The following is a 25,785-nucleotide window of genomic DNA, read 5'->3' on the forward strand; positions in this document are numbered from 1 at the left end:
TTCATGCTCCTTCCCTCTCTGACACCCTCCCCACACACAGGGTGTCTAGAGTGCCATTGCTCCTTCACAAACGCAAACAAACGTAGAGCGTACACTGTTTACGGAGGGAGGGTACACAGTACCTCCCTTCATGCCTGCAGAGCTTTCCTTCCAGTAATCTCAAACCTCTTCCCTCCTCCCTTTAAGAATGCAGAGCTACGACCCCTGTAATCCCCCCTCCTCCCTTCCAGTATGCAGAGTGAGACCCCTGTGATTCCCCCCTCCGTCCTCCCTTTCAGAATGCAGAATGGTACCCCTGTAATCCCCCCCTCCCTTGAAGATTGCAGAGTGAGACTCCTGAAAACGGAACTTACCTTCTGTCGCGATACTTCTGCCTCCGATGACCCGCCGGCTTTTCTGATCGTGAACGGGACGGCACATGACCGCCGCTCGTTCAAAGTAAAGTCAGGAAGTGTCAATGGAGAGGCGACGGGCTGCATAATCTGCAGAGGTAAGTACCATTTAACATATTCTAATTGGGGTTCCGCTGCCGTGCGACCGGGGGGGGGGGGGGGGTCCACACCAAGGTCCCCCTGCCGCTGGTAATTTGCAGTGGGCCCTTCTCGATATCGTGGGTCCAGGCAGGCCTCTCTCCGCAAAATTTTACCGGCCCCCGCACCGCAACCCGCGGCATTGAGGGGCCAGTAAAGTTCATGCCGCTGCGTTTGACAAGGTTAAATGACAAAACAACTCTGTCATTCCTATCAAGGCAAACTGACATTGCCAACAGTGGATATGGGTTTCAATGAACTGTTACTTGGAAATTTTGAATGTCAAATCTTTAAATGCAAAGTGGTACACAGTAAGCACTCTATGCTCATTAGAGTGACTATTTAGCATAATTCATGTCAGCTGTTTTGAAAAATGTTTTTTTTTAATGTCATTATACAAATCGTAATTAATCATACCTATCACTTGACATCACAGTATTAACAGCTTGAAATAGAGTTTAGAAAAGTAATTTTAAAAACTCTCTGAAAGCTGCTATGCCATTAAGTCTACAGTAGAAGGCATTACAAATAAGGGTATTTCCAGGCATTTAAATACACTTAAATACATTTACACACACACGTCATAGAGATGATTCAAAGTTACTGCTGGTGATGATGTTTTGATTCAGGTTTCCACATTTTTGTGGATTAGATATGTGATTTCATCAAGTGTATACGTGTGACATAGAAGTTGCATGTGTTACACATTCAAGTATGACAATTGCACTACATGCAAGGCTTTTATTTATTAAAATAACAAAGGATAAAATTGCATTTTATCAGACTGACAACTGGCACAAAGAAATTGAAACGACAAGCGAAACACATTGAACCTCTGGATGATTTAACATTTATATATGTGCACATCTCTAACAGAATTCAGAAGTAATCCGATGTAACGTTTTATTCAACTGCCTCTTTGTCCAGCAAATAAAGGATTAATGTAAGAATAGGAAGTTCCACAAGGAATTACTTCAAAGGTGCTATATAAATATAAATATAAGTTGTTGTTGATGACTGTATCATTCTTCAAGTTTGGAAGTAAGTTCGGATCCAAAGCTCTGAATTTAAATGAACTTACTCAGGCACAACCATAATCCATATTAAATATTACAAAAATATTCATGAGAAGGAAAGATACAAATTCAGTTAATCTCTTAATTTTTTATGTTTCTTGGTTCTGTAGCTAGGTTCTAAACAGATTTCCTGCTGCTACTGTTGGCAAAGCAGCTTCTTGAGAAGATTCCTATTTTCTATGTCCATCTGTTATTTCAGCCAGGGGTAATGGCCTGGTCTCAATACAAGAGCTGTTCTAATCTCATCAAGCTGACAAGCTGACTCCCATGCCTGATTAAGAGAAAGGCCAATCTCATAGTGGGAAGATGAACGTGCCTTCTCCCCTTGTTGGAACCAGAAAATGCGACAGTAAATCATCGTAATAATGTTCTGTGTATTGCAGGTTAGCTGCCTGTAGGAGGAATAGAACTAATTCCAATCAAGGGACAAGAATTTGGATTTTTAGAGGAGGCCTTCAAGTCTCTACTTTGGAAATCGAGCCACTGCAAAGGAATTCTGATGCCTTAACAATTGGTTTGCATTTTTTTTTTGGATAATGTATGAGCTTTAAGAACACGCCATCATAGCTTTGATCACCAGCTTTGTACAATTTGACAATGTGCTTTTTGCAGCATTGCTATGATCTCTCCCAAGCCCTTGACAGCACGTGAAAGCAATCAGAAAAAGCAATGTCATTCACAAGCAACACTGTGTGAGTCTCTTGCCATTAAATCAGGAATCTCAATGATAACCTTCCTGTTTATTCAAAATCTCCTCACATCCTGCTCCACAGATAAACTAATTTATCTTTGGTGTCCACATCTTTTGCAGTTGGAGAATTTCTCTGAATGGCAGCACCTCCACCCCCCCCCCCCCCCCCCCCACCACTCCCCTCCACCCCTGCCAGCCTTTGTGGTGTTTGTACTTCCCATCAGAGGAAGAACAGCTTCAGCCTGTCCATGACATTTTTCCGAAACAATTGAATTAATTCTGCCCCCATTGGCAATTTGTCAACTCATTGGAAAATTACATAGGGGTGACATTCTTCGTGCTATTAACCTTAGCAAACAAAAAAGGTAGCCATGAGCAAAAATTGTATTTGGGGTAACGTACAAACCAATGACCTATCTGCACTTAGTGCTCATCTAAGCAACTGTACCTTTCCAAAAATGGGTCAAAAAGAGCAAAACATATGATGGAATAGTCCAATTTTCACACGCTGAAGGCCATTAAAGGTGGTGCAGTATTTCGCAGCTGCACAGAATTATGGAAGTGCTTCCATTTTTTAATTTTTTTGAGAATTCGTGCTTGAAGATTTTGGAGATGGATTCATTTGGGATTGAAGAGATTCCATAGATGCTGGACTTTGGTTTTTTTGGGGGAAAAAAAGGTCATTGGAAGGACTTGTGGAACTTCGTTTGAAAACAAACCATTACTGGATGTCACATGCCTTAAGCTCAATAAATAGCAAGAATCTTGGTGACTAGGGGAGTTGTTTACAGAGAAGTGACATGTCAGGATTTATGGTGGGCAAGAGTTGGTTTCGTTTTGGATATTGTTTTCAGTCAGTTGGGGGTCAGCCTGCTAAGAGAGAAGACACCAGTTCATCCTTTCTCTACCTCTCTGAGAAACCAAGAATCCAGTGTGTGATAGCTAAAACCCCTGATGCCACATTTCTCCTGGAAAACATGCCAGACCAATCCTCGACGTCGCCTGAAGAGAACTGCTCCAAAAAGATCCCAGTGACAGCCATCTATGCGTATTTGGGATGCCAGAAAAGGGACAACTGATATCATTCCATATCTTCTCCTTTTCCTTCAAGAATTAACAAGTATTTGGCCAAAGTGTTTTTGTCTTTTTTTTGTAAAGTGATTTCTGCAGAGGAAACTTCTTTATTTTTTCTTTAACCAGTGTGTGTGTGTGCATGTGTGTTGGGCTAATTTAAAAGGGAACTTTCATATTTCAATTTGTGTATTAATGCTTTGCATCTTTATTGAATAAGTCTTGTTTTATAATAAATTAATAATTTTGTTGTTTATTAAAGAAACCTGGTTGGCGGATTTTATTCTGAAATAAAAATAGATTATATAATTGTCCGTATCGGTAACTGGGTAAACATTTAACTATATGTTGCGACCCATGGAGAAGTGGAACTCGAGAAAGATGGTGCACTCCTCTCGGTCTTAACAGCAGGTAAATTGAAAGGTGAATAGTTTGCTTGATGTGATGTTAGTAATCTTAGCAGAGAAGATTTCAAAGCATTACCACTACAACAACAGCAACAACTTGCATTTCTGCAGCACCTTTAACATAGTAAAATTTCCTAAGGCGCTGCACAGGAACAATATCAAACAGTATTTGACACTGAGCCAAATAAGGAAATATTAGGACAGATGAGGTAGGTTTTAAGAGGCGTTTGAAAGGAGGAGAGAGGGGTACAGAGGCGAAGAGGTTTAGGGAGGGAATTCCACAGCTTAGGACCTAGGCAGCTGAAAGGATAGCCGCCAATGGAGCAATTAAAACTGGGGATGTGCAAGCGGCCAGAATTGAAGAAGTGCAGAGATCTCTAAGTTTTTTAGGATTGGAAGAGGTTATCAAGATAGAGAGGGATTTGGAGACAAGGTCAAGAATTTTAAAATTGAGGCGTTGCTGGACTGGGAACCACTGCAGATCAGTGAGCATAGAAGTGATGGGTGAATGGGTCTTTTTATGAGTTAGGATACAGGCAACAGAGTTTTGGATGAGTTTATGTAAGGTTGAAGATGGGAGGCTGGCCAGGACAGCATTGGAATGGTCAAATATAGAGGTAACAAGGGCATGGATGAGGGTTTCTGCAACGGTTGCGCTAAGGCAGGGTCAGAGTCAGGCTGCAGCAATGAGTGATACGGAGGAGGTTTTTGTCCAAGATAATAGGTCTAGCAGGACGACCTAGGACATTCATGGCTCTATCCCAGTTAGCAAATATATCACAACAGAATCAGCTATGTGTGTGGGGCAGCACAGCAGTCAACAAAGAGGTTATGTCTCACTGTACTCTGCAATAGAGCTGTGCTGTGGAGTTAGTCTGTCGGAGGAGATCATCACTACCTAACCATTTATGTTAGAGACCTTCTGGGCTCCCACTGAGAACTTCATAGGAGTCAACCTTTGGTAGAAAATGTTTGACCTTTGGACTATCGATGCGTTATTTTTCCAAAAAAGGGTACAGGTGACTGTGAAATTCTGTACATGTTTAATAATGTAATGAAAAAAGGAAGACTTGTATTTATTGAACACCTTTCTCAACGTCCCAAAGCACTTTATAGCCAACAAAGTACTTTTGAAGTGTAGTCACTGTTATAATATCGGAAAGGAGGCAGCCACATAAATACTGTGGCTATAAGAACAGGTCAGAGGCTGGGAATTCTGTGATAAGCAACTGACCTCCTGGCTCCCCTAAAGCTGTGCACCATTTACAATGCACAAGTCAGGAGTGTGATGGAATACCCTCCACTTGCTTAGATGAGTGCAACTCCAACAATACTCAAGAGGCTCGACACCATCCAAGATGCACTGCAGCAACTCGCTGATGGTCCTTCAACAGCACCTTCCAAAGCCGTGAGCTCTACCACCTAGAAGGACAAGGGCACATGGGTACGCCACCACCTGCAAGTTCCCCTCCAAGTCACACACCATCCTGACTTGAAAACATATTGCTGTTCCTTCACTGTCGCTGGGTCAAAATCCTGCAACTCCCCCCGCAGCAGCACTGTGGGTGTAACTACACCACATGGACTGCAGCGATTCAAGAAGGCCGCTCACCACCAACTTTTGTAAGGCAGATAGGGATGGGCAATAAATGCTGGCCTTGCCAGTGACACTTGCATGCCAAGAATGAATGAAAAAAGCCAATTTGCGCACAGCAAGGGCCCACAAGCAGCAATGTGATAATGACCAGATAATCTGATATTGATTGAGGGATGAATACTGACCAAGACAGAAGGGAGAACTCCCCTGCTCTTCTAAGAAATACAGCCTTGAGATCTTTTGTGACCACCGGAGGGGGCAGACGGGACCATGGTTTAACATCTCATCCAAAAGATAGCAACTCCAACAATGCAGCACTCCATCAGTACTACACTGGAGTGTTAGCCTTGATTTTTGTGCTCAAGCCCTGGAGTGGGAATCAAACTCATAAGCTTCTGACTCAGAGGCGAGAAAAATACCAAAAGAGCCACAGCTGACACCTTAACAGAACTGCCATGTTTGCCGCTTCCTTTGTGTATTTGGAGGCTGTACTCCCCTTCCAAAAATGTGCTGACATTGCTCCATTATACAAGGTACCAACACTTCAAAATCAAAGAGTGAGATTTTCACTCACTCAAACCCGTTCACTTACAGAGTTAAAATTGGGCCAAAATTTATATCTGAATCTGGATTCTCTCACAGGTCACTTAGCAATTTTCAACAAGAACGCCACCAATTATGTAATTGGATTAGCAAACGTTCCAACATTTATACGAGGAGAATGGTTTGTTAGCTGGATGAGAAGCATTAAAGGATCGTTACTGCAAATGCATTGTGATTGGCTACCTGTGGAGCCAATGTCACTCTAAGGAAATGAGACATGGTAAAGCTATTTCTTTGCAGTTCATTATTATGCTGAAGATTTGTCATGAGGAATGCAAACCCATTTGTGCTCACATCGGATAAGGAGCTAAATTGGTTGTTTTAGACTCTGTTCAACATCACTTTATCTTTGTTTGAAAATAATGCATCAATCCCATTATTAACTAATCGAATTTCATTGCGGTAAATGCTCTACACAGTCTATAAATGTATTACAGCATTATCCTGTGATGCTACTCTTTTCTAAACTACAACAGCTTTGCCATTAGTAATGAACTCATCCCATGTCATACGCCAGTGACATCAGTCCCTAGCGCTGTAGATTCATGCATCACTGGGGTTCAGTTATTAACCAGGCCTTCCCAATCAGAAAGGAAAGCACCAGCACTGATTTGCACAGACTTTACTGGCAAAATAGTGCAGAAACAGCAGGGTGCCAATGGTTTCTTTTTAAATCGATTAACAGTAAGAAAGCAAATTAAAAGCCAGAAGAGAGAAAAGGCAAAGAAAAAGAGTAAAAGTGAGGTGATTTGGTAGAAATACAAAAAGCAGCAACATTTTGTTTTGATTTGACGCTGGCAAAAAGCATCTGGTGAAAAGAAAGAGAAAAAAAACTATGTTTTGGAATGGAAATAAGCTTTTTCCACACTTTTGTAGGAGGAAGCATTTAAGACTATTCCAGGACTGAGGTAGTCAGGGTTTCAGCTTCTATGCTCCCTTACCTCATTTCATCCTCTTGCTCATGACCCCATTCTAATATCTGCACAACCTTCATCCTGGCACAAGGTTCCCTTTAGTTCTCAAGTAGCAACATGGACGATGGCCAAAGTGTTTGTAATTTCAGGTCATTGCTGACTGCTTTCAGCTCTTGACTGATCTGGATGGGATGGCTGGAGTGTTGCAAACTCTGTTCACGCGTACTCTCCATTTTTGTCAGCCTTTGATCTGGACTTTTTAAACCAAACTTTCTTGCTTAGGTTACCATGAGTTTCAATCACAATTATTACAACGGATAGCCCTTGTCTGCCAAAAGCCAAACAGAAGGTGCCCAGTATCTGATGAGATCACCAAACTGTGAGCACCAATTGATTGGCTGATGTATAATTTCCAACGAGAATCTTGAGAAAGGAATGGGTCATTTTGAATTTTGCTCTGTAAAAACTGCAAGAAAAATCAAATCTTTGCCTTCAAAAACATCACTTCAATTCTGCAAACAATTCATTTACCCGCCTTTCTGATCTATGCAAGGTTTGAAAAACATAGCACAGTTGTTTTGTGGCTTAGACCCCCTCACCTCTCTACATATACATCCCCCCTTTAGTTGGTAAATGCTCTTTGACTACTTTCTGGGAACCAGATTCATAGTGGTTCATAATTAGTAGAATGAATGCAATGGTCATCACTCACCTGGCCAGTTTTTTTATTATTATTATAATCTATTCTAATACTGGGGCTCAAAGAATTTCCTGACCCAGACTAATGGATTATAAAACACTCCCCTGCCATCACCATTTCCTTTACAACACCATTTGCCAGTGTCAGGTAGTAATATACATGCTTGTTAGGAGATGCCTTGATAGCTGTGTGGATACCAGTGTGGTACTCAAGGAGATGGATAGAGTTGCAACCACCAAAAGGTGTTAGAGGAAGGGGAAACACATCAGAGGCAATTCCTGGATTTAGATAGGTCAGAAGAAAGAAAGGGACACAACCATTGCCCAGAATATTTCAGAGAGGGGTGCAAATTCCTTTCATAACCCTCCCCACCATCACACCCCCATGATTGCATTGAGGCATGCAGACAAAGAAAGTCCCTGATTCGACCCACAGTCCGTACAAAGTTACCTTGGCATGATGGTAGCGGCAACACAGTTTGCCTTAGCCAACACTGGCTAGATAATTGTGGGGAACTGCCAGGGTTCCAGTTCTTTATCTCAACTTTGGAATCTCAACTTTATCTTTTGTAATGGATTTTAATGCCCTAATGTGCAAGGAAATCCACTGAGCAGTTTTCTTCTTTGTTTGGAACCAGACTGGAAAGTAATAGTCAGAAACAATGGATGAAACAAACCTTAAATTTCCCCTCACAGGTAGAACTAGTTATTTCCCAATAAGCCATACACATGGGGGAGGGGAGGCACCAATTCACTTTGAAAGTACATCCTCTACCACCAACCTAATACTCCCAATTAATAAAACGACAAGACAGACAAACGTATTATTCGAGTTATTAAGGGTTAATTTCTTGCATTATTTATGAGGGCTTACATCAAATCGAACACTTGATTAGATAACAGAATTGTATTAACTTCTCCAAGCAGACACTGTAACATTCTGCATATTTGTTTTTATTCTAGATAGTGGTGACACACCGCTTACACAATATCAGTGCAGTTTTCATCAAACCTTCAAACAATGCTGCATTCTATTACAGAACAAAACATTATAGCCAATCACCATTTATCTATTATCACTGCAATGTATCACCACGAACTTATTCAGCACATTGGCCCTGACCAATATCTAATTCATATTCAGAGAAAGGAGTTCATTTTGATCTTTGCTTTTTCAATTCAGATTCAATCTTCAAAAGCTAACTTTTAGTTATTTTTTTTTTAAAAAAACATTCGTTTACGAGTAGAACTGTGCCGAAGAAAAAATGCTGGAACGTTCCAATTGGCTTCAGTCCCTGGGGGTTGGAGTAGGGTTCGAACCCCCCCCCCCCATCCCTGTCCGGGGAGCCCTGCTGTAAAGTGTGTATCTGTTCGGTGAGAAACAGCTTCGGCTGTGAACCTGCACCGCGAAAGCAGAAACGCGTGATGTTTTATTTCACTGAGCGACTGTTTAAGAGTTGTCCATCTGTTTTATTTATTTCAAAGGGCGTTACTCACCTTTTGCTCTTGAAGATTCTGCCTTGAGTGAAGGGCGTTAATACCCAGTCTTCGCTTTCTGGGTGTTAAGAGGATGTGACTTTGTAAATTAGTCCCAGCTATTCCCTGCAGAATCAGGCACGGTTTGTATGAACTGCAGCATTACGTAATGTCAATAATAAATGTACTTTAATTTTGTGCCAGAAATAGCTGGCCAGTCAGGTGTTAGGTTCCAAACTATTCGAGTTGTATCACCACTGTTAAAGCTATTTTTCTTGTATATTTTTTTAAATTCAGAACCTAAAGCATTTGGCCCTTTTTTTCTGTAAATTGTTGACTGTTTCACATGAGCTTTGTCTAATTGATCAATCCAATGACGTGTTTAGAAACCACTCTGTTGGGATGGATATGTTTGCTAATGCATTACATCAAATGGGTGTGAGATAACTGATGGGTTCCTTGTTGCACACTCTTTTGTCCTGGCAGTATTCTGAAGCTGTTTCAGGGAAAGGGTTCAGTGTTGGCTTATGTATTCCATGTCAATCCCACAGCCCAGGGGATAGAGCTGAAAACAGTCGTACCATAGTAGATTACACAGAGTACATTTGCTTGTTTAATTCCCAGAGTTTTCTAATTACTGGAGAAGAGCTGGTGAGAATTCTGTTACAAATACTAACAATCCTGTGCTCCAGCATTAGTGTAATTCACTAGATTTTGTAACTCTGCCTGATTTGGTAAATGTATTTGATTAGTTGCTTTAAGTCTGTCAAAATCTCTGGTTTGTGTAACGTTCCCACTTGCCCAGTCAGACTGATGGAAATTCCATATCAAATGCACTATGTCTTTTCTTTATAAAAACCGTAAGGGTGTACTGGGCAGTCCTAGTTGTATCAAATAAAAATGCCCACGTTTTAGAGGGGCCGAACTAATGGAGAGCTAAAGCAACTTTAAAAATTCAAATATTAAACCGAGTCCAGTCCCTGTGGTGAACACTGATGGACCCTGCGTGTTCCTTCTTCCATGGCCTTGTCTGAATTCAGGTGGCCCTGAAGAAAGGCAGGTAGTCAGAACAAGAAACTCCCAGGGGCCGCATCCAAACTGAACCTGTGGTTGGCCACCTCAGTCAGGCCAAGGAGCAGACCCACAAGGCTGCCTGCATGCCTAGTGCACCGGGTGGCCAAAGATCGGGTGCATGGGTCTGAAGTGGAGCCAAAAGTTGCGAAGCAGCCCCTTCAAATTATGAAACAGAGGCACAGATTCACCTGCAGGATGGAACTGACCACAACTGGGAGAGTTGGCAATTTGCTTGTGTCAGTGAGGGCGATGACTGGCAATGGAACCATATTCCAGCATGTTCAGGAAAGGAGGGGAAAAAAATAGGTGTAGTGCCTCTGGCAAGTTGCAGAATTCCTTTGGGTAATTTATGGATAGATGCTACAGAAGCCAACACACTTTTATAACAAAGGTTCTTCCCGATTCCATCACTCAAGGCACCAACACTTCAGTAAAAGAAGTGAATTTGAGGTGAATCACTCATCTGCTCATAGTGCTTAATTCTGATATTTGTCCAATATCATGGTTTTGCAATTGGCAAAAGAACCCAAAGGTGAAGTGGAAAGGTCAGTGAGGTGAGAAATAAACAATGTCTTCTTGAAATAGTCACTGACTTCCTCTGTGAAAATTTGAATATTTACCAGGTGATGCTGTAAGATCCTACCACCTGCACATCAAATGGGGAAAAAAAAATTCTGCCACAGTGATTGAGCAATTCACCATCATGGCTGTTCTAATTGCAGCAAGCATATAAATGGGATCATTTATTTCTGTCAACGACAAGTGAGATTAACCATCTGACTGATTCCTGGGCTGCATTGATATGATGGAACATAGGAAAATGGTTCTTGCGATTTCAACTTGTGACACAAGATGCTGAATCCTCATTTAACAAGGCATAATCTATTCGAGGTATTAGAAAAGTTCCTTTCCTGGTTGAAGTGGACAATTGAGAATGATTACACGGTAACCTCATTAAGTATTTCAGGCAGCATCAAGAATGAAGCTCGAGTGGTTTCTAACTATCATTTGAAACCATAGTGCGATTATAGCCTTGAAAGCACTCCTCTGGTATTGGTTTTCTTATTTTCTCATTATGTCCTTATGCTATGACCATCGAGTGATAATCTGCGGTTGATTACCAAGAAATAATATGTCATTGAACATATTAGGAATTTATGAGAAACAGTGTAGTTTAATAACAGGCAAATATGTTAGGAAGCAGGCAGACAACTTAGAAGCCAGTTTTAAGTGTCAGTGAGATTCCTAGAAATTGTTGTAACCTTTAAGGCTTCACTTGGTTTGCTTCACTGTCATATAAATTAGCCTGTTGTATCCACATTATCCTCTGGGAAGCAGTGACAGATAACATTACCCACTATTTAGGGTTTACCTTCATTCTTCTTATGTTTTTTAGAACCATCATTTGCCTCCTTGGGTGTAATCAGCCCTTGATTCACATACTGATAGTTTACATTGGTCAAACATTGGGTTGTCAAATATTTTGTTTAACCATCCAACCTGGGAATTTGTGTTTCCTTTTCCTTTTCAATAGGAGACGGATCAAACTTTTGGAAACGAGTGATCTAGGATGATAACAGGTGAAATTTGAAGTGGCACAACGGTTGAATTCCTGAGACTTTGGGCTGGATTTTGCATCGGGCGAACAGGAGCTGGCCACCGACATAAAAGTCATTGGCGAATCCACTCCTGCCTAGCCTGGGGATCCGTCCCACATTTTATGGGTCCCCAGGCTTTAAGAGTTCCGAGGCGGGACTTCCATGAGGGAGGATGCCCTGCCTCATTGAGCTGCCGGCCAATCATCGGACTGGCAGCTCTTAGTCCCAGCAGCGCCACCGGGAGCGGTGGCCACTGTTGGGACTGCAGCCCAGTCGAGGACATGGAGCCAGGAGTGCAGGTAAGTTTGGTTTACCTCGCCGGGGGTAATTGTTCGGGCCCTGGCAAGAGTGGTTGTTTGGGGGGGAAGGGGGATGTCTTGGGTCCTGGAGGTGGTTGGGGAAGCAGGGGTGGCCCTCAATCGGGTACCCTGTGTCCGTTTGTCAGGGCCCACCCCCGGTGCATTGAGAGGCCGCCAGCTTTCACTGGGCAGCCTTTCCTGGCTCCGGGACGCCCGCTTGCCACGGGTAAAATCCTCAGAGGCGGGCAAAGGCCCTTAAGTGGACGTTAATTGGCAACTTAAGGACCTTGATTGGCCTGGGGCGGGCGGCCCATTTTCCACCCCCCAGCCCTGCGTAAAGTGGGCTGGAGGCGGCAGCGGGTTGGGAAAGCCTCCCGGAGTCTCCCGCTCCATTTTGCACCAACCCCCGCCACCATCCGACTCGCTGGGGTGGTGTAGAATTCCGGCCTTTATGTGAAGTGGGAATAAGAGATGACTGGGCCATCTGCAGCCTCATGATGAGGTTTTTATGGGCAGTGTCAGCATTTGGTTTTGGAATGAGGGTAATGTGCATGTGCTTGTGACTGATATTGCTGCACCAGTAAAAATCGGGAAAACTAGAACAACTGATTCATAAAAGGGAAAGCTGCACCATTTTCAGTTCACTGAAGTCCTCTAGTGGCAGAAATCTGCGAATGGAGCATTGATATTACAGTTGATTATTTTGTGTTAATTGTACAGCATCATTAAGGAGCATTACTTCCCCATTCAGCTGCAAAGAATGCTCTAGAACATTCACCTGTTAATGCGGTACTCCTGTAGCTGGGGTAATATTACCTGGTTATTTCCATGGGCTTGCCCCACCTCATTACATTACTTGGCAGTGGTGTAATAAATGTTACCAACCCTCCAGAATTGCCCTGGAGTCTCCAGGAATTAGATATTAATTTCCAGAACATGACTGCGAGCAAGCCAGAGAAAAATCATTGTGGCAATAAAAATTGTGGTTTGAAAAACAATTCTTTGAAAAATGTTGTTTACTATTTATAAAAATATTGGACACAGGGATAAAAGGGCTGTTTGACTGACAGTCCAGAATCATCCAATCAGCATGAGAAGACGGTGCACTGTGAACGTAGACATCAGGTGACCAATGGCAGCAGTGTGGGGGCAGGGCAGGTCGAGGCAAGAGGTCATGTGATTACACCTCCAGAAAATGCCCAACCAGAGTGGGCAATGCTTTGTAACAATGGCACTTTAGTTAAAACTCTTGCAAACACTTTGAACGTTTGCAGATCGACAGATATTCACAATAGCCTCAGTGCAGCTTCCCTCCATTCTCTTTGTTCTGCCCACTTTATCAGGGCACAAACAGTTCCTTTAGACACCCCTGTACTTGATGTGGCCATTTCCTCACTGGTGCGCAGATGTAGTTTTGACATGAGAAACCGCTCTAGAAACCAGCAAACTGAAATCAAGAATATTAATTCCGCAGCATGAAGCTGGTCATCACTGAGTGAAAGTGGAGAAATGAGAGAGATGAATGATGCTTTGTAAAAGCCATGTCATGAAGTGCATGATGTGCTCAGTTATACAGGGCCTTGGTAAGACCAAATCAGGAGTATTGTGTGCTGTTTTGGTCTCCTTATCTGAGGAAGGATGTTCTTGCCATGGAGCGAGTGCAAAGAAGATTTACTAGGCTGATTCCTGGGATGGCAGGATTGACGTATGAGGAGAGATGGGGTCGTCTAGGCCTATAAACTAGAGTTTAGAAGAATGAGAGGGGTTCTCATAGAAACCTATAAAATTCTAACAGGACTAGTCGGGCTAGATGAAGGGAGGATATTCCCGAGGGCTGGGGAGTCCAGAACCAAGGGTCACAGTCTCAGGATACAGGGTATGCCATTTAGAACCGAGATGAGGAGAAATTTCTTCACTTAGAGGGTGGTGAACCTGTGGAATTCTCTAACACAGAAGGCAGTGGAGGCCAAGTCATTAAATATATTCAAGAAGGAGATAGATATATTTCTTAATGCCAAAGGGATCAGGGGATATGGGGAGAAAGTGGGAATAGGGTACTGAATTAGACGATCAGCCATGATCTTTTTTGAATGGCAGAGCAAGCCCGAAGGGCCGAATGGCCTACTCCTCCTATTTTTCTATGTTTCTATACCATTTGGGTTCATATTTTAAAAGTGAGATAACAATCTGAGATAATCTTGAGACACCTTAATGCACACCATCTAACCATCAGATATAATTCCCAATCACATATGTGTCCTCTAGTTCCCCCTACTATCTATCTGACTCTGGCACAGCAATAAGATGATCCAAATAACCAGTACAAATCACTTGTACCATAGTAAAAAAGATCCCAATAATCCCAGTCATCAACAACAATAACTTGCATTTAAATAGTGCCTTTAACATAGTAAAACTCACAAATGCACTTCACAGGAGCGTTATATAACAAAATGTGACACCGAGACATACAAGAATATATGAGAACAGGTCACTTATTCAAGGAGATATTGAGACGGATGACCAAAATATTGACCAAAGAGGTAGGGTTTAAGTAGTGAATCAAAGCAGAAGAGAGAGTTGGAGAGGTGTAGGGAAAGAATTCCAGAGCCCAGGAAACTGAGGGCACGACCGTCAACAGTGGATTAAAAGCGAAGATGCTCAAGAGACCAGAATTAGATGCATGCAGAAATCTCAGAGGGCTGGAGGAGGTGACAATGATAGAGAGGGCCGAGGCATGGAGGGATCAAGAGGTATTCAAGTGGCTTTTATTAATTTTCTTCCCTCTTTCCTGAAGGTGCAGAGTAATTAGGGATAACGTTCAATGTGTGCCCTGAAGCCTCTAATCCCTCAGTGTGTAGGAGACTCATCAGTGAGTATTGACAGGCTAACTGATTGTGGGAGGGAAGACAGGCAAGCCACACTTTGCTCTCAGCTAATGCTCACGGATGCCTCCTTCAAGACACAGGGGGGGGGCATAATTTATGGTCCTGCCGCCAAAATCGGCTGAAAACAATGGCGGCCTGCCTGTGCGCACCGCACGTTGGAGAGGCGCCGCGCTATTAAGTGCAGCAGCTCATTTAAATAGCTGGGGCGGACTGCCCCCCACCCCGATGACGCGGAGGGAGAGGGCTGTCCGTCCCCGGCAATGGCGTCAGCTGCCTTCGCCTCCTTTTTAAAAGGGCTTCGAGTCCTACATTTCAATTTAAATATTTAAAGAGAGATTGATTTTAAAAAAATTAAATAAATTTATCTTGCCCCTCTCCCACCCTCCCAATTGCCATAGAATTAATTACTTTCCCTCTTCCCCCCCCCCCAAAAAAACACTTTTCTTGTCCACTTGACTTACCCCCCCCCCCCCCAAAAGTGCATCCACGTTACACTATAACCCTTCCCACTATCCCCTACACTAATGTGACGCCACTCCCGACCCCCACACTGAGAAACTTACCTGCTTCCACCACCTCCCCACCAATGTTCTGCCTTGGTTCCCCGGACAGGAATCCAAAGGCGTGGGAGTGCCGGCCTTCGGCACTAATACTGCAGCTGCGCAGATGGCGGGAGCATAAAGGTAATTTATTCCTTTATTTAAATTTATTTACGTATTTAAATAGGGTTCCCGTCACCGAGTGGCTGGCGGGCGGGCCGCCCGCCACGGGGCCTAGCCGGCGGCGGCAATACCAGGCCGGGCCTTCTCGGCATCAAGGTCCGTGGCTGGCCTCTCCCAGAGGCAATTTCCAGCCCGCCACAACCCCCGACTTCAGGGGCGGGGAGGTGTTCAGTAAAATTCAGCCCAGGAACTCGGTGGCCATTAGTAACAGGAACCATGACTGATTTATTTCCCTCTCCTTAGCCCAGAGTTGTTAAGGTGAATTACTGCACTCTGGCTGACATCCGTCACTGCAGTACAGGTCACAAATTGAATCCAGGCCCTTCAAAAAAATTTCTGTGCCAGACCTAACGCTGGAAGAACCTTGTGCATCCCAAACAGGCATCCCTTCACACTGACATTCAACGATCCCTGGCGTCTGCCTACTTGTCAGAGTTTGCGGTCAAAAAAACCAGTGCACAATTTGAAGGTCTGGTGCTGCATGTTCTTTATTTATTAGAGTGCTTCGGAATGCTCCCAAACGTTTCCCACACAAGGTAGACCCTACCACGTTTGTCACACAATGGAGCAATGTCTGGACTGGTTCATTCTAAGGTACCCAGTGGACAGATAAGCAAGGTGAATTATAATGTGCTGATTAATCTCTGTTCCCGAGCAATTTAATCCTCGAGTCCTCCCCCACCCACCCCCTCTTGCAGCCACTTCTCCCACTGAAGCCATCAAATCAGAATTTTAAAGTGCAACACATTGAGCATTGTAACTTTTAAAGAGACATACAGAGGGCATAAGATACTCTTTTTACGAAACACAAGGAAGTGGTAATTTTATGGTTTGCTAAAATATTACACAAGTGGCCGGTTTTCAGTGCATCAGACTGAAAAGCAACACCTCGTGAATTGTGTCTGCTGACCGAAACCAGCGTGCACCATGCACAGATCACCTGACAATGCTACAGGAAAGTCAACTGTGCTTGTGCAGAGTGCGTGTGTGTATTTGTGTGTGTTGCTGCAGAACTGGTGTACCCACAGAGCAGCACAGTCAGGTGGCTTTCGTGCTGGCCTCCACTGAAATAGCACCCAGTAGAGTCCAACTACTTGCAGCGTTCAGGATGAGGTACACTGCAGAGATTGATGTTGTAGATCGTACTTGAGGGACCAACTGATGTAAAATATGTGGTAAAACTGTATGTAAAAGTCAGTCAGGAGAGTGATGTGAACTGAACAATTAGGTGACACATACATGGCGACTGTTCGTGTTTGAGTCCTATCGCTACTCCGAGTTCACTGATCTAAGACAGCTCAAAGCAATGGACTTGAACAACAGTGCCATAAACCACCTACTTTGCCATGGCACTGCGTCTTCTGAGGCTGCTGTAAAGGATTTTCTGTCTGAGGGAATCACAGTAGTTTCTATCCACAAGATGGTAGATTCTAGTGAACCCCTGAAAATACCAAGGAATCTTGTGCTATCAGTGGCTTTTAAAAAGTCTTTCTTTCTCTTGCCTTGGCCCATGTTGGATGCTTTGAAGGTTTGCAGGGTAGTAAGAAGGGAACAGGCTGCATTTTGCTCTCAGCAACAATGGGAGGTGGGGGGGATTTTAATTTTCTTGAGCTGCTGGGAGCTGGAAATTGAGGTTTTCCTTCACACTTTGGAGTTTTACCAGGGGAGGGGGCAAAGGGGGAGGAGGACGGAGCCCTGGTTTGTGAGGGGTGGGGGAGATCAGAAGGGTCGGGGTGGGGGGGGGGGAATTGGAAGGGTCAGAGGGGGAAATCCAATCACAGGAAGGTTGGTTAGACAGGCACGCTGCATCAAGCAGGTAAATGGAAAGGCACCTATCTCCTGATCCAGCAGCCCTTTGCCTTGGTTTAGGTGCCAGCTTTCCCCCGGCTCTGAAAGTCAGCCAGCTAGGGTTAAATTTCAGATGGTGAATAAAAATGAGGCATAGCCTGAGTGTAATATTTAAAGTGTCAATCTGCCTCCTTGGAGTGTATTTTAACACTTTAAACCCCCACCTCCCCATGCCCCAACCTGACACAAACCCATCTGTTTTTTGGGGTTAAAATTCCCCCAATATGTAAGGCAGGTTGTGGCTTTATACAAGGTCAAGGAGGTTCCAAATATCAAGGAAAATCCACTGTGTTATTTCCATTGATTTTGTTTTGATCAATGCTTCTTCCAGTTCATGTGAAGAAACTGGAAACTATAGGAGTCCACGGTCAAATTGTCAATCTGATTTGGGATGTGCACTCCAACTCTTATGTACGTATAAGGATTGATGGTAGATCTACTGAATCTATCTCCCTCAAAAAGGCAGTGACTACAGCCACTATCCAACTCAACGCCTTCATTGTTGATTTGTTCAATACCATTTTAAGGACCAGCTTAGGAAGCTGTAACACATTCTAAATCAATGTCAAAATCAGAACTTCCAGAGCAGTGGCTATGCTTGCAGACTCCAACTTGCTGTGAATTACATTTTTTTTCATTCTTGGTGCCGACATCCTCTTGCACAAAAACACATTTTGTGTACTTTCTTCCATACAAGTAATGGAAAATTGAGTGCGACAGCAACTCAAATTACAACAAGCCCGCTGCGCTCTCAGTTTATCTACTTGTTTTCTCTTATCATAGGTGTGACCATCAGGTTTCCATTTTTATCAATGCACAAAGCACCAGTAGAAGCTGTAAAATCCCATGTAATTAAAAAAAATGTATTCATTCATGCAGTAGCCTTGATCATGACCCTAAATCCAGGGCTGGTTACAAATTGGCAGGCTTTTTGTTGGGAGCTGTATGAAAGCTTTTGCAAGTTTTCTAGGTTGGCAGACTTGGCCACTCAGAGGAATTTCAAGCCGTTCTTTTATCCTATAAAATTACAGTCCTTTCTCATAACCTTTGCCAGTTGTCCCGTCCCCAATCCCTCACTACTCAAGATGCAACTGTTTTACCAGATTACTGCTTAAAACCTGTGACCTACCTGAGGACTGTGCTGTGGGTACAGGGCTAAAGCAGTGACAAAAATATCACATCAAATACAACATTGGACATAAAGCTATATATCTAGAGGACAAAAGATATAGTGATGTATCTAGGAAGATTGTTACCAAGTCCCATCGACATTTCATCAACTGCAACGGAAAATGTCACTGACACTGTTGCTGACAAATGTTACAACCAGCAAATTGAATAAAACTGGTTTAGTCAGCAACTCAGCATGCAAGAAAGTTGACAACAGCAAAAAATAAAGGAAATAAGTATGTAACAGAAAACTTTGAATACAGCTTGGAAAGAGAAGAACACTTCCAGAGATCCCATCTACAGCACTGCCGCTATTTTTTAAAAGAATGTTTCATGCTAACATTCCGAGACACACTTTGTCTAAATTTACTCTCCAGTCCTTCCACTTCAGCTCTGCAGACTACACAAACAAACACAGCTGAAACCTGATGGTTTCTACAGTGGAATTTCTGATATTTAAAGATGACATTCTCCTTAAACTGGTGTTAACCTTTCACTGAATTTTATCCATATTCATGAGATGCTACATACACACACGTATTTTCTCTCTGCAGTTGTGGCTAAGTTCAGGCGAGCCTTACAAACTGCTGCACACTAAATATTTTAAAATATCCTCTGTAATTTTGCGCTTGGATAACAGCTGTGGCTCAGTTGGTAGCTATCTTGTCTCTGAATCAGAAGGTGGTGGGTTTATGTCCTACTCGAGAGACTTGAGCACAAAATCTCAGCTGACGCTCCCACTGCCAGTACTGAGGGAGTGCTGCACTGTCAGAGGTGCTGTCTTTCTGAAGAGATGTTAAACCAAGGCCCCATCTACCTTCTCAGGAGGACACAAAAGATCCCAGGGCACTATTTTTTAGAGGGGGAGTTCGTCCCAGTGTCCTGGGCCAATATTTATCCTACAATCAGCACCTAAAAAACTGACACATTGCTGTTTGTGGGAGCTTGCTATGCACAAATTGGCTGCTGTCTTTCCTATATTACAACAGTGACTACACTTCAAAAGTACTGGATTGGCTGTAAAGCGCTTTGAGATGACATAGGGGCAGTGGGACTTGCTATGAAGGAATGATTCATGGAAGGTGGGGGGCATCTGGATAGAAGGCATAGGATTAGGAGAGAGGCCACCTGCAATGGGCTTTATCCACCCAGGCTTCAGGGCCCTCATTGAGGAGGACGAGCAGCTCAGAAGGAGGGGGATCCAGGCACTGGCAACCTCAGTGCTGAGTTCACGAGAGGTGCTAAATAAGTATCAGTCTTTCTTTTTAGGGGAGCTAGAAACAGGGCGGGCAGTAGTATTTTTGCTCCTCCTAGCTCCAGATCCAACTCAGTACATTTTAAAATCTCTCCATGTTGGTTGCGGTCCAACCAGTTGCCTCAGAGCAAACCAACCTTACAGCGGGTGCCTTACATGTGCAAAACGACTTACGCCTGTTTCAGGTGTGGGCACTGCATGACGATTCTTTGGCCTCTACCAATATGGCGGGCACTGCACTTCCAGCCCGTAATGAGTGTGCACTCCCTGGTCGCCATATTTGAGTTTTTGAAAGTCGTTCAGAATCTCAAAATCAAGGGTTGTGCAGCCAAATTTCTAGGCCCGCGTGTGTTCTGTACCCCAGTGTCCAATATCCAGGTCAAAATTGTAAAAGGCGCAGAAGCTTTTTCCTTCTGTGTTTGATGGAGTGGATTACTGTAGAATTACATGTTCACAGACAGAGGTTGTCTGAATGGGTGTGAAAATCAGCAATGGCCATCCAGTGATGCTTTTCATTATAAGTCGTCGTCATCCTGTTTCGTTGGTGTTCAAAATTGTGAAGGGTTTTGATAAAATGCCTGAGAGAAACCTATTTCTAATGGTCAGTGAGTCAGTAACTAGAGGATATAATTTTATGATCATCACCAAAAGAACCAAGCAGGGGATGGAATCGTTTCAGTTTTTACAGAGCCTGGTTAGGGCCTGGAACACCCCAATGTGGTGGAAGCAGAAACCTACCAACTTTTAAATTGGAAATGGATAAATATTTGAAAAAGGAAGGTTAAAAAAAAAAGGTTAACAGGGAAAGAGCAAGGGAATGCAACTAAGTGGACATAAGAACATAAGAAATAAGAAGTTCATTTGGTCCCTCCAGCCTCCTCCCCCAATCAATAAGGTTATGGCTAATCATCTCCCTCAACTCCACCTTTCCCACCTGATCCCCATATCCCTCGATTCCGTTACTGTCCAAATAGTTATCAATCTTAGTCTTGCATATACTCAATGACTGAGCATCCACAGCCCTATAGGATATAGAATTCCAAAGATTCACAACCCTTTCAGTGAAGAAATTTCTCCTCATCTCCTTATCCTGAGGCTATGACCTCTAGTTTGAGACTCCTCAACCACAACAGCCTCTCAGCATCTACCCTGTCAAGCCATCTGAGCATTTTATACATTTCAATGAGATCATCGCCCATTTTTCTAAACTCCAGAGAGTTTAGGCCCAAGCTTTCCTTTTAGGACAACACTGTCACCCCTGGAATCAATCTACTGAACCTTTGTTGTACCCCCTCTAAAGCAAGTCTATCCTTTCTTAGGTAAGGAGACCAAAACTATACACAGCACTCCTGGTGTGGATTCAGCAAAGTCCGATATCATTCTCTTTCAGAGAGACGGGACAGGTGCGACAACCCTGATGACCTTCCTTCCATGCTGCAAGATTCTACAATCTCCCAGGAATGAAGTCCAGTGACCTTTGCCTGCATGGAGTATCGGAAAACCAACCGGATTTTTTTGGACCTCACAAATGTAAATTCAGATTGTGGATCATTCAAGCACGCTGTCCAGCTACCCACAGTGAAAGAAATCGACGGTAATCACTTTGTCAGCCCTTAAAAGTTACAATATTTTCTTCTCCACCTTTATTGTTTTAATATCTATAAGAATCAATAGAATGTAATATCTGCTTTGAACCGACTACGCAAGACTCTATTCTTCATAAGTGATTTACAAAGTACATTTTCTTCCCTGCCTTGACTAGTTAATATTCATATTTTTATAGGTGGAGTTAACTGCTGCATCAATTTTGTAGTTAACTGAAACTCTGCAGTTTGTAAATCAGATTTTTTATATGAAAGTTGTCAATAAAAGGAATCTCTATGCAAGTTATATTACATTTACTCTGAAGAATACCTATAAATTATTAATTGTTTGATGTGTGATATAGTAAATCCCACAAGATAATGAAACTCTGTGGAATGCTGCCCGATATTAAAATGCTGTGAATTTCCAATTAATGGATTGAAATGAAGACCAAAAGAGTTGATCACATAGAATAGCTGACAAATTTGAAAATGCAATGCTGTGCGGCATTCTAATGTTGGTTCTGCTGAGCATACCACCACCCGAGAGACACACAATTCATTAACATGTTTCCCCAACACTTATTTAAAACTGAATCGGAATAATTAGATATTGACATCACGGAATATTGGCAGTCCCCTCAAAAACCGGCATAATCAAGGAGCTCTGAAAGATAGACAAGAGGGGGGAATTTTTACGGGCAAGGGGAGGTGGGTTTTGGGTGCATGCAGAGAGTTAAAACCTCTAAAAGTGACACCGGGTCGAGGACCCGACATCATCCCGCCACTTCCAGGTTTCACCTAGGCAGGTTTGCAGCTGAGTGGGGAACTCCTTGGATCTGTTGGGTAAGTAATTGACATTTTTTTTATTCATTCATGGGATGTGGGCGTCACTGGCTAGGCCAGCATTTATTGCGCATCCCTAATTGCCCTTGAGAAGGTGGTGGTGAGCTGCCTTCTTGAACCGCTGCAGTCTATGTGAAGTAGGTACACCAACAGTGCTGTTAGGGAGTTCCAGGATTTTGACCTAACGACAATGATGGAACAGCGATATAGTTCCAAGTCAGGATGGTGTGTGACTTGGATGGGAACGTGCAGGTGGTGATGTTCCCATGCATCTGCTGCTCTTGTCCTTCGAGGTGGTAGAGGTCGCGGGTTTGGAAGGTGCTGTCTAAGGAGCCTTGGTGTGTTGCTGCAGTGCATCTTGTAGATGGTACACACTGCTGCCACTGTGCGTCGGTGGTGGAGGGAGTGAATGTTTGTGGATGGGGTGCCAATCAAGCGGACTGCTTTGTCCTGGATGGTGTTGAGCTTCTTGAGTGTTGTTGGAGCTGCACCCATCCAGGCAAGTGGAGAGTATTCCATCACACTCCTGATTCGTGCCTTGTAGATAGTGGACAGGCTTTGGGGAGTCAGGAGGTGAGTTACTCGCCGCAGGATTCCTAGCCTCTGACCTGCTCTTGTAGCCACGGAATTTATATGGCTACTCCAGTTCGGTTTCTGGTCAATGGTAGCCCCTTGGATGTTGATAGTGGGGGATTCAGCAATGGTAATGCCATTGAATGTCAAGGGGAGATGGTTAGATTCTCTCTTTTTGGAGATGGTCATTGCCTGGCACTTGTGTGGCACAAATGTTACATAAACATAAACAAATAGGTAATTAACTGCTATTTTAATGAACCATTCTGGCTTTAACAGCCAGCGCACCCATTTCCCAAACTGTCAGTAACTCGTCAGGGTCAACCTTGTGAGTGCATGGTGGGAAATGCTTCTTCAGTGAAACTGGCAGGCTGGGAGGCTTTGAACACAGTGAAACTGAAGCGATGCAGCCCTGCCCAGGTGAGAGGCTAGTGCTCACAGTCCTTCTGACAATGTGCTTTCACTGCTTGGCAGATGATTGGCAACCTCTTGGAAGTCAGTTCACCTGTCTTGCACTTCACTCATCTTCAGCTGCGCTTCCCTGCTGCCAGCCTTCACCAAGCATGGGAGTAACTTATGCAGCTCCACCTTGCACCCACAATGAGAAACAAGAGGAGCAGTAACACCAACAGGAACACCAGCAGCAGAACCAGCCGCCTTCTCCTCTGTCCATGGGATGGACACAGGGGATGGACACAGATTCAGCTCCTAGGAGGCGAAACTCCCAATACAGAGTTCACAGACAGAGGATCAGCTCTCTCAAGATGTCTGGGCACCAGTGCCTCAGGCTTTCATGGCAGGTCATTGCTGACATCTGGAGCCTCATAGAACAAGACCTCCTTCCCAGTGGATCAGATGGGCATGCATTGTCACTGGCTGTCAAGTTGGCTATCACTGGTGGGCAGTAGATAATACTTCAATTAATAATTTTAATTTAGAGATTGTTAATTGTTGTTAGCCATGGGTATTAAGAGATATGGAGCCAAGGTGGGCAGATGGACTTAAGATACAGATTGACCATTGTCTGACTGAATGTTGGAACAGGCTCAAGGGGCTGAATGGCCACTCCTGTTCCTATATATTAACTACATTACAACAGTGACTACACTTCAAAAATACTTCATTGGCTGTAAAGCACTTTAGAACATCCTGATGTCATGAAAGAAAGATTTGCATTTCTACAGTGCCTATGGAATATACAATAGACTGTGTAAGGCTCTAAAGTCTTTCATATATATAGGAATGTTCTAACTACAGTGCAGTGCACACAATGTATATTATGCTCTGTTATAGATGTCACACTATATATAATGGGCTCTATTTTAGAGGGATAACACTGTATGAATTCTTTAATACACAATGGACAATGTTTTCCTGTTTATTTAATGAAGAGGTTAAATACACTTTTGTACCATTATTCATAACCAAACAAAATGACAGGTATAGGCAGTTTATACAACATCACTGGATTTTAATGTTTGGGGACACCAAAAACAATCAATCACCATACACCCATAACAATAATCATATTAATCTTCTCAAGGAGCCAACAATCCACTTAACTGGTGCAGATGGTGAAAACTTTGCCAATCCAGATGTGAAGTTGGCATTATTTATGGAGGATGGCAAAATTATAATCAGATGGAACTCTCCATCTCTTCTCAAGGCTCTGCGTGTAGACAGTTTGACTTATTAAACCACATTGCATGTAATATTGGCTGGCTCTTCAAGCCTGTGCAACTGCTTCTAAACTACAACATAACTTTTTTCCAAAATAAAAAGTGCAGGAATTCCACCCAACTGCATCTTTTCAAGCACTGGGAGTCTTAAAAAAGTCAAGCTCAGTCATATCCAAATAACTGTCCCATCACTCCCGAGAATGCATGGAACAATTTTAAACATCTCCCTCATCAATACCACTGGCCTTTTCAAAATACTTATCCTTTGTGAAAGAAGAACATATTATGGATTTATGAAAACTTATTTATGAAGGGTAAAACACATTACTTGAGAAATTGCCAAGTTTGGAATTCTGACAGACAATTGTAGCTGGTACAGATTTGACACATGGGAAGCTTTCAAACTTTTTTACCCTGTGTGACATTTTAAGAATATGTGCTGGGGAATGGAAATTTTCCAATTTCAGATCCCCTGGGCTGGATATTAACCATCCCTGCCTGTAAAATAGCAGGCTTTATAAGCTCATGTTCTCGCACTAAACTAAATTTAATATGTTTCATATAAATTCCATTTACAGATAAAATATGTTAAAATTGCAAATAATGCAAGTAAACTTAGTTGACTGACAGACAAAATGCCACTATTCTAAATCTCCAAGCTGCAATTTTGTAAATAATGTTCGTTTAGCAGAATGCAGCAACATGTGCAATTAAAAAAAAATTCAACAACACATGACTGTTGGCACATTTAATGTTATAGATCTTGATATTAACCCACTTCCCCACCCTCTGCAGCAGGCGGGAGTGGGTCAGGCAAGGGAGGGGTTAAAAATAAAAAACAGAATGTATCCCCAATCACATTATTATGGCGGTAGGTTTTGAGGCATCTGAGTGACCTATCAAGGCGAGGCGGGGCATATCATTAACATATTTAAATCGGGCTCCCACCCAGCTCTGAAAGGGAGGCAGGAACTACTGACTCCAAAAGGCAAGAAAAATTTGCATTTAGTTTTTTAGTTTAGTTTAGTTATACAGCACTGAAACAGGCCCTTCGGCCCACCGAGTCTGTGCCAACCATCAACCACCCATTTATACTAATCGTACACTAATCCCATATTCCTACCACATCCCCACCTGTCCCTATATTTCCCTACCACCTACCTATACTAGGGGCAATTTATAATGG

General features: G+C 43.1%; 1 protein-coding gene across 3 annotated transcripts in view; it reads right to left on the reverse strand.

Moving 5' to 3' along the window:
* The window catches only part of aatkb (apoptosis-associated tyrosine kinase b), a 344,410-nt gene that overhangs the window by 114,008 nt on the left and 204,617 nt on the right, over positions 1–25,785 (reverse strand). The window contains exon 1 of one of the 3 annotated variants that reach the window (XM_068058414.1): positions 9,086–9,168. The exons of the other annotated variants lie outside the window; for them this stretch is intronic. The gene's annotated coding sequence lies outside the window, so the exon portion shown is untranslated. Of the gene's footprint in view, positions 1–9,085; positions 9,169–25,785 lie in introns of those variants that run through there. 3 annotated transcript variants of the gene reach the window in all.

Source organism: Heterodontus francisci, chromosome 26 (assembly GCF_036365525.1).
Source record: "Heterodontus francisci isolate sHetFra1 chromosome 26, sHetFra1.hap1, whole genome shotgun sequence".
In the NCBI taxonomy this organism is placed as follows: Eukaryota; Metazoa; Chordata; class Chondrichthyes; order Heterodontiformes; family Heterodontidae; genus Heterodontus; species Heterodontus francisci.